Source organism: Tursiops truncatus, chromosome 9 (genome assembly GCF_011762595.2).
Source record: "Tursiops truncatus isolate mTurTru1 chromosome 9, mTurTru1.mat.Y, whole genome shotgun sequence".
Taxonomy (NCBI): domain Eukaryota; kingdom Metazoa; phylum Chordata; class Mammalia; order Artiodactyla; family Delphinidae; genus Tursiops; species Tursiops truncatus.
Genome location: NC_047042.1, coordinates 47734756 through 47743778, shown reverse-complemented (window position 1 = coordinate 47743778; position 9023 = coordinate 47734756). Strand labels below are relative to the sequence as shown.

Below are 9023 nucleotides of genomic sequence, written 5' to 3'. Positions count from 1 at the left end.
TAAAACACAAAGGTGCTTAATTTCCTTTAATTAATTAAAGACAAAGCCTACTATGCCAAAAATTATATTTAAAATGAAATAGGCTTTATTTGGGACTGAATATATGTTTTGAAATATATTAATGTATAATTAAACGTTATACATCAAAAAAAGCAAAAATGACTGCAGTTTTAACATAGTCTTCAAAAACAAAATTGATTTGTTAATTTTTTTTTTTAATTGAAAAAACCAAAGCAGTGTTTTCAGGCTATTTCTGAAGATCTTTCCAAAATAAAATAATTGCCTTGGGGGTATAGTAGTTTATAGTAATTTTACAACACATGGCTTACACATTATGTTTTCTCATTTTAACATAAGTTTTTGAAGTCCTTCTCTTGAAGAATTATTTGAGTGCTATAGCTCCTGGATCTGGTTAAGAATAGTTTTGTATTATAACCACTGAGGAAGCAGAACTGCCTGCTTCATAGTATAACTAAATTGATGAGATTGACTTATGACAGTGACTAACAGTATCAAAATTGAAAAGAGTAAACTTTTCCATTATGGTATAATAGATAAGAATTTTATTAATATATTTCCTTGGATTAGATTACATCATGGACAATGAAGGCATCAACAAATCTCTTGACTCTGTCAATTTATTGTGCACAATCTCATAATATTTTATATGAATAACATTTACTCTGTACAAAATTATCTTTTCATTTGATAATTCTCATGAATTCCTTATACAGTAATGAGCTAGTTCAGGAGTATAAAGTATATCAAAGTAACCTAAAATATTTCTGGCATCTCTCTTTTTATAAGATAAATGTGTAAATCACTGTGATTTTCCAGGGGCTCTTTGAGAAATCCCAAATATAATTTTAATTTTGAAAGACATCTAATGCTCATTTTGGCAACTCATAAACTAAAATTGGAATGATATAGAGAAGATTAGCATGGCCCCTGCACAAGTATGACATGGAAATTTGTAAAGTGTTCCATATTTTTTCAGCAAATGATGCCAGGAAAACTGAATATTCACATGCAAAAGAATGAAGCTGAACTCTTACCTTACACCATATACAAGAGATTAACTTAAAGTGAATCAAAGACCTAAACATAAGAGCTAATACTGGACTTCCCTGGTGGCGCAGTGGTTGAGAATCCACCTGCCAGTGCAGGTGGGGACACAGGTTCAATCCCTGGTCCAGGAAGATCCCTGGATCCAGGATGCCGTAGAGCAACTAAGCCTGTGCGCCACAACTACGGAAGCCCACGCACCACAACTACTGAAGCCTGTGCGCCTAGAGCCCGTGCTCCGCAACAAAAGAAGCCACCACAATGAGAAGCCCACACACCGCAACGAACAGTAGCCCCCGCTCGCCGCAACTAGAGAAAGCCCACGTGCAGCAACGAAGGCCCTACGCAGCCAAAAAAAAAAAAAATTTGGGAGAAAACATATGGGAAAAGCTTCATGAGTTTGAATTTGGCAATGATTTCTTGGATATAACACCAAAAGCACAGGCAAAAGAAGAAAAAAATGGATAAATTGGACTCCATCAAAATTTAAAACATTTGTGTATTCAAATAACACTACCAAGAGAGTAAAAGGGAAACCCATGGAATGGGAGAAAATATTTGCAAATCACGTATCTAATTAGGGGGTAACATCTAGAATATATAAAGAACTCCTACTATTTAACAACAAAAGAAATAAACAACTAGATTTAAACATGGACAAAGGAATTGAATAGACAGTTCTCCAAAGGAGATATACAAATAGCCAATAAGCAAATGAAAAAAATATTCAAATCACTAATTATTAGAGAAATGCAAATCAAAACCACAATGACATATCATTTCATAACCATTGGGATAGCTATTATCAAAAACCAGAATATAAGTGTTGACAAGCATGTGGAGAAACTATAACCCTTGGCATTGCTGGTGTGAATATAAAATGGTGTGGCCACTATGGAAATTGGTATAACAGTTCCTAGAAAAAAATTAAACATAAAATTACCATTTAATCCAGCAATTCCATTTCTGGGTCTATACCGCACAGACTTAAAAGCAGGATCTCAGAGAGATATTTGTACACCCATGTTCATAGCAGTATTATTCACAATAGCCAAAAGGTGAAAGCAATCCAAGTGTCCAATGAAGGATGAGTGAATAAACAAAATGTATTATATACATACATTGGAATATTACTGAACCTTAAAAAGGAAGAAAATTCTGACACATGACACAACACAGTGAAACTTGAAGATATTCTAAGTGAGATAAACCAGTCACGGTAGGACAACTACTATATGATTCCATTAACTACTTATGGCAGTCAAATTCATAGAGACAGAAAGTAGAATGATGGTTGCCAGGGGCTGGAGGGAAGGAGGAATGGGGAGATATTGTTTAATGGGTATGGAGTTTCAGTTGGGGAAGATGAAAAAGTCCTGGCAATGGATTGTGGTGATGGGTGCACAATATTGTGAAGTAACTTTTTGTACTTGATGCCATAGAACTGTACAGTTAAAAATGGTTAAGATGGTTAAAAAATGGTTAAAATATAAGATATATATTACGTATATTTTACCACAATTAAAAAAAAATGAAAAAGACATCCTAAAAATTTTATTTTGGTTTTCCCTGGTGGTGCAGTGGCTGAGAGTCCGCCTACCAATGCAGGGGACACGGGTTTGTGCCCCGGTCCGGGAAGATCCCACATGCCGCGGAGCGGCTGGGCCCGTGAGCCATGGCCGCTGAGCCTGCGCGTCTGGAGCCTGTGCTCCACCACGGGAGAGGCCGCAGCAGTGAGAGGCCCGCGTACCGCAAAAAAAAAAAAAAAAAAAAAAAATTCTAAAGAAGCTTACTTCAGAAGCAAATCTTCATTATCAAGGTGAAATCTTGGACAATTCCGACTGGATTCATAATTTTGGTTTAAAACAAAGTTTCTTCACTTTGGCGCTGTTGACATTTTAGGCCACATAACAAGAATTTAAAAGATTAAACTCTTTGAAAAGACATCTCTCATTACATTTTCATTTAAACACACTTCATTATTTTTTTAATCCTAAAAAAACTTGTGGAAACAAAGATAATTTACTGGATCCATGGAAATGATGTAGGAAATCTTAAACATTTAAATCATGAAAAATTAAACTCATACTAACTAAAATATTTTGCTAAACATTTTTACATGTTGATAAAATTAGTAAGACATTATGTTGATTTAAAAGCTACAGTTAAATTACTCTAATTTGTCCAAAGAATTGTCTATCTAAGAAGAATATCTTCCTGATTTTTCATATATAAATAAGTCTCTGTAATAATATTAAGAATTTTACCGAGGTATGCAGGTTTACACCAAGGTCATATAGTCCATGGGTGGCAGAGCCAGAGTCTGAACTCAGGGATTCTGGAACCATAGATTGTGCTCTTAACTAGTATGCTATTTTGTTGTATTTGAAATAAAGATATTTTAAAAAAAAATTCCGGAAAAAAAAAAAAAAGAATTTAAAGACTGTGAAATTTGGCCAAAAATTCTCAGTGTTGAGTTTTTCTTTCTAGCTGGGAGCCACATCCATTACTTAAAATCACAGCTAACTTTTCTGCTGAGTTTCATTCTTGGCGAGGAAAATCATACAAAGCAGCACAAACAATCTAATATTTCCCCTTTTTTTTATTTTGGAAACTTTAAACTTTATATCTACACTAGATATTCTAGAATTTACACATCATTACAGAGCAATGTTCATGAACAAATTAACTTCTAAAATTCCAAAGAGAAGGGAAAAAGAAAGGGAAAGAAGAAACAAGAGGAAGCCAGCTTAAGATAGATATAAAATTATCAATAAAAGGCTAATTATCTAAGATCTGCAAGCAAGGGAAAGGGGTCAGATGAAAGAAACCCTATTTTTACAGATATACACACGAGAAAAAAGCATTACACTTTATTTAAACAATAACTAGGGCCTTTAACCATTCCATCAAAACTTATGATTAAAAAGCTGGTACTCAGTAATCACCAAAGTAGGAAAACTTGAGGGGTGGATCTCTTAAGTTAAACAGTAACCTCTTTCACATGTAGCTGTCCAGTTTTCCCCAAACCACGTAGAGACTGTCTTTTATCCATCATATATTCTTGCCTCCTTTGTCATAGACGAATTGACCATATGTGTGTGGGTTTATTTCTGGAATCTCTATTCCATTCCATTGATCTATGTGTCTGTTTTTGTGTCAATACCAGGCTGTTTTGATTAGTGTGGCTTTGTAGTGTATTCTGAAGTCAGGGAGATTGATACCTCTGGCTTTGTTCTTTTTCTTCAAGATTGCTTTGGTTATTTGAGGTCTTTTGTGGTTGCATTATTTGTTCTAGTATTTCTTCTAGTATTTGTGGTAGTATTATTTGTTCTAGTTCTGTGAAAAATATCATGGGTATTGATATTTCACTTACATGTGGAATCTAAAAAATAAAATAAATAAATGAATATAATAAAACAGAAACAGACTCAGAGATACTGAGAACAAACTAGTGGATACCAGTGGGGAAAGGGGTTGGGGGGAGAGGCAAGATAGAGGAAGGTAATTAAGAGGTAGAAACTACTAGGTATAAAATAAATAAGATACAAGGATGTAATAAATAAGATACAAGGATGTACATGGGGAATATAGCCAATACTTTATAACTGTAAATGGAGTATAAACTATAAAATTATCAAATCACTATGTTGTACATTTGAAACTAATATAATATTGTAAAACAATTGTAATTCAATTTTTTAAAAAAGTAACCTCTTGTTTGGACACACAAATCAGAGAATCTCCTCCCAAGGTTTTCTTCCCATTTGCATCTTGTTCAAGTCAGAAATTCCCTGAAATGGCCACAGTAATTCTAAAACCTCCTTGGCGAAATAGGCTGATGAGAGAAATATTCACAAGAATGAAAGCATGAAGGCAGCACATGTGTGCCCCAGAGTGTCAAAGACGACCTCATGAGAACTGCAACACTTGGTGAGAATCTGGCCAATCACCAAGTCTCACAGGCTTCAGACTTCCAGCTCCAAGCAAAAGAAACAAAATTAAGTGACTATCAAAGAAACACAGGCCAGACGAAGGTACAGTTTTATTAGCTTTGGATAGGTGGTCCAAGGCAAAATTGGTCCTATAAGGATGTGGGTCTGATGAGGCATTTTGAACTTGTCAGTACTCAGGGATGGATTGAGAAACAAACTATTAAACCTATGCTAATCCTTTCCCCTGTGACTTTTCTCTTATAGCCTCACAGCAAAAAGTGACAAGAACAGAAAAAGAACCCAAACATTGTGTTATAAATAACAAGCTAGGTTTCCCTCCAAATGTGAGTTTTCAAATCTGACCAGATAGACAAAGATTCCCAGGAGGAATCCTCTCATTCCCAGGACACAAAATAAACTCAGTTTTAGTGAGCTTCACATAAATCTATTGGGCCTGAGCACCAATGCAGGACCTATTTGACCACTGCAGTGGGAGAGGTCCCTGAACATGAGGTTCAAGAAGCCTCAAGGGTCCATGTGGCTTCAGAGCTGAGGGCCTTGGGCTGTGTCAGCCAGCGGGTCTCAATCAGATCTTCTTGTGTCTTCAGGGTTGTCAGTGTCGATTCCACAAAAGAACATCAGAGAAACCTACTGATCAAGCAAAGCTAAGTTTATTAGAGTTACTGTCACAAGGGGGAGCACCCCCATGATAGTCTTCGTAGTATATCAGAAGGGAGATTTCAAGAAGTAGTATTTGTAGGGTTTAAGGAGCTGGACTTACAAGTTTTAGAGCAAGTCTTTCATGGCAGTTTATTATTGTGATAGTTTTGACACAATAATTTGGGATTGGTGGAGACAGCAAGGTGTTTTGATGAGTAAACTGCTGAAGGATTAGGAAGCTGTTTGCCCAAGCCAGCTAGCAAGTATTGTCTCAATAGGAGAACTGTTTATCCAAATGAGCAAAGTATTTACCTGGACAAAATTGGCTTGTAGAAATTCCCTGAACAAATAGTTAAATTTACTGATTTATAGTCTTATCTCCTTGGGCCAGAGTTCTCTAGAACAAACAGTTGTGTTGTGATGGAACAGGTGGTCTGAGGTCTCAGAACCTTTCTGTTCTGTGACCTCTACTATGGCTTGCCCAGTGGTATACCTGGAAAGTATCATTGCTTTCAGATGATTTCCCATAAAAATTAGTAAATATCTTTCAGAGGAATAATTTTCTTCTGTTTCCTCAGAATATACCCTTTCTTTAGAATGGTATTATCCTTTCACTGGTCTGGAAATGTTTCTTTTTCGCATTTTCTTGCAAATGGGGTACTAGCTGTTAACAGATTAGAGTTAAAAGAGGTTTTGCCAGGGTTTGGATCTCAGATTCTTTCCAGCTTCTGTGGATACACTGGTCTATCCTTCCTTAATCTGCTCCCATTCATAGACAGCAAAAATTCATCAAACTTCTAAAGCTAGTAACAATTTCTTCTGACTTTAATATTTTGCAGGTATTGCCATAAAAATCTAAGTTGAGAAAAATTAACAGTTTGATCTTATGACCCTTTTGTAAAGCAAACAAGTTGGACATTTTCATTCTAACACGACCGGTAAAATAAAAAATAAGATTACAGATGACAAAATCACTCTGGTCACTTTGTAATGTGACTGTTTCATTATTTGGATTAGAGCAAAAATGTTTTTTGTCCATTTAACGAAGTGAAGCAGCTTGAATGGGAGCCAGAAATACATATTTACTGCTTTCATTTATTAAAACAGAGAATTAAAACCTAAATTGGACTCGCTAAATATTAGAAACATTTCTGTAACCCATCCAAAAGAGCTTTTTAATTTGACAAGGCAGATTAAGAGGCAGACACCGACAGGCAATACAGATACATAAAGAACATGGTCACATTGTGTGTCCAAGTGCTGAAAGATTTTAAAAGTCAAGAGTGCAAAAGAAAACAAAGCTATGGGGATGTCTGGAAGTTAATTAGATATCTTCTAATATGTATAATAATTAGAATCCTAGAAGATAGAAAGATGAAAAGAATGCAAGATATGGTCAAGTCCAGAGGTTTTTCAAGATAGGAAGCTGTTTAAGTATTTTAGGACACGAAGTGGAAAGCCAAATGAGATGATGAAGCAAGTGGCAACAATCTTAGTGGGGGCCACACAGTCCTTTTAGAAGACAAATGCAGGCATTTCCTGATTAATGTCAGTAAACTATTCCTGACAATCTGCAGTTATGCACAAAATTGTTAACAGAAGCCTATGTCCAATTATTTTAAACAGGAACACTTTTAATACGTTAACCATCAACTCAATGCCTCCAACCAATTTCTTAAAATACAGAAAACAACTGCATGTGAGTAACAGACTCTAACATTAGGATGTGAAATAACTGTAATTAAATATTGTATTGTGTACAGCAGTGCTTCCATACTTCTCTTTACCCTACGGACATCATAAGAGTCACAATAAAAAGAGTTTTTATTCACGTTATGGTATGCTTGTCAAGGCTTCTACACTGATTCTGTCATTCTGTCAGTTGTATTTGGATCACAACTCAAAGCTTTTCCCTCTCATCATCTTGATAAAAAAAAAATTGCATTGAGCTTTGGGGATATAAATATACATTTGTTCCCATATAAGCCCCAGCCTAAAATATTGTTTTGAGAGATAAATGTTTTATGAAGTTAGGAGTATTAAGATCCAAGAGGCATCCTAGTGGGAAAACCATAACTGTGGAGAGAATCAGCAGTTTATGCCTATATTAGAAAAACTGTGACTTATTTGAGGCTTAAATTCGTGGACATGAACTATGTGAAACACTTCTCCATCCCCTTTTGAAAGGTATAGTGATTATAACTAAGACTTAGTTTGAGCTCCCTCACTGTTGTCATTAAGAATCATTCTAGAATTTTGCCTTAAATAGGAAGGAAACTCTGACACACTACAACAAGGATAAACCCTGAGAGCATTAGGCTAAGTGAGATAAGTAAGGCACAAAAAGACAAACACTGTATGATGCTCTTTATATGAGGTATCTTGAGTGGCCAAATTCATGGAAAGAAAAAGTAGAAGGGTGGTTGCCAGGGTCTGTGGGGAAGGGAGAAATGGGGAGTTGTTTTTTTAATGGATATAGAGTTTCAACTTTTTCCAGGTAAAAAAGTTCTGGAGATTGGTTGCCCAACAATGTTAATATACTCAACATTACTGAAGTGTACACTTGTGGTAAAGATGGTAAATTTTATGTTATGCATTTTTTACACCAGTAAAAAAGAAAAAAAGAGGGGGGAAAAAAGAATCATTCTAGAAGCTCACCTTATGCAGAAGGCACTTCTAAACATTTTTGGTATGACATAAATGTCTCTCTAGTGATTAAGTATCTTTTCGCCCAGGGAGAATTAGGAGTATGTATAAAAATCTTCAGATAATAAAATCCATAGTGTCAATATTTTGCATTAAGGAATCTTGCATATTTGCCACTGTATTTTCTTATTTACTTGTCTTAATACCCTTGTAATTCCATTTTCTAAAGTGTACTTGTGTAATTGATTTAGGTGTGTGGTATTAAATTCAATTCTTACTAAATATATGTACATTCTTTAAAAATTCAAGATACCTTGAGGTATTTATAAGTTTAATTTATGAGATTAAGAAGAGTTAAGTAGCCAGGAAGACTGTATTTAAGTTAGACAATGGTTTTGCTGAAAAGAAAATTGAACATTTTAATGTAAAATGTTAAACGTAAAAGGAAATTTAATAAACTAAGATGTTTAAGGGAATTTAATAAGGTTCTGAAATCTCCCTTAAAAGCAACTGTAAAAATTTGCTACACTTTTAAAAAGAATTCAAAGACTATAAAGGTACATTAAAAGCTTAAGACAAAATCAAGTAAATAAAATATTCATTTAAAAAGAAACCTAAGTAAACCTCTAAATGGTCTTTTCTACACATAAAAGCTGTCCTTGAGGGCATCAAAAGAAAAACCCCTCACTTTCACACAGGCAATAATACCGAACATAA

The 9023-nt window shown here is 35.0% G+C and overlaps 1 non-coding gene across 1 annotated transcript; it reads left to right on the top strand.

The window, feature by feature from the left end:
- The first annotated feature begins 886 nt into the window (after window positions 1-886).
- LOC117313700 (U6 spliceosomal RNA) lies at window positions 887-993 on the top strand. The gene has a single exon (XR_004528283.1). It is a non-coding gene; the product is annotated as a U6 spliceosomal RNA (small nuclear RNA).
- Window positions 994-9023: the final 8030 nt, after the last annotated feature.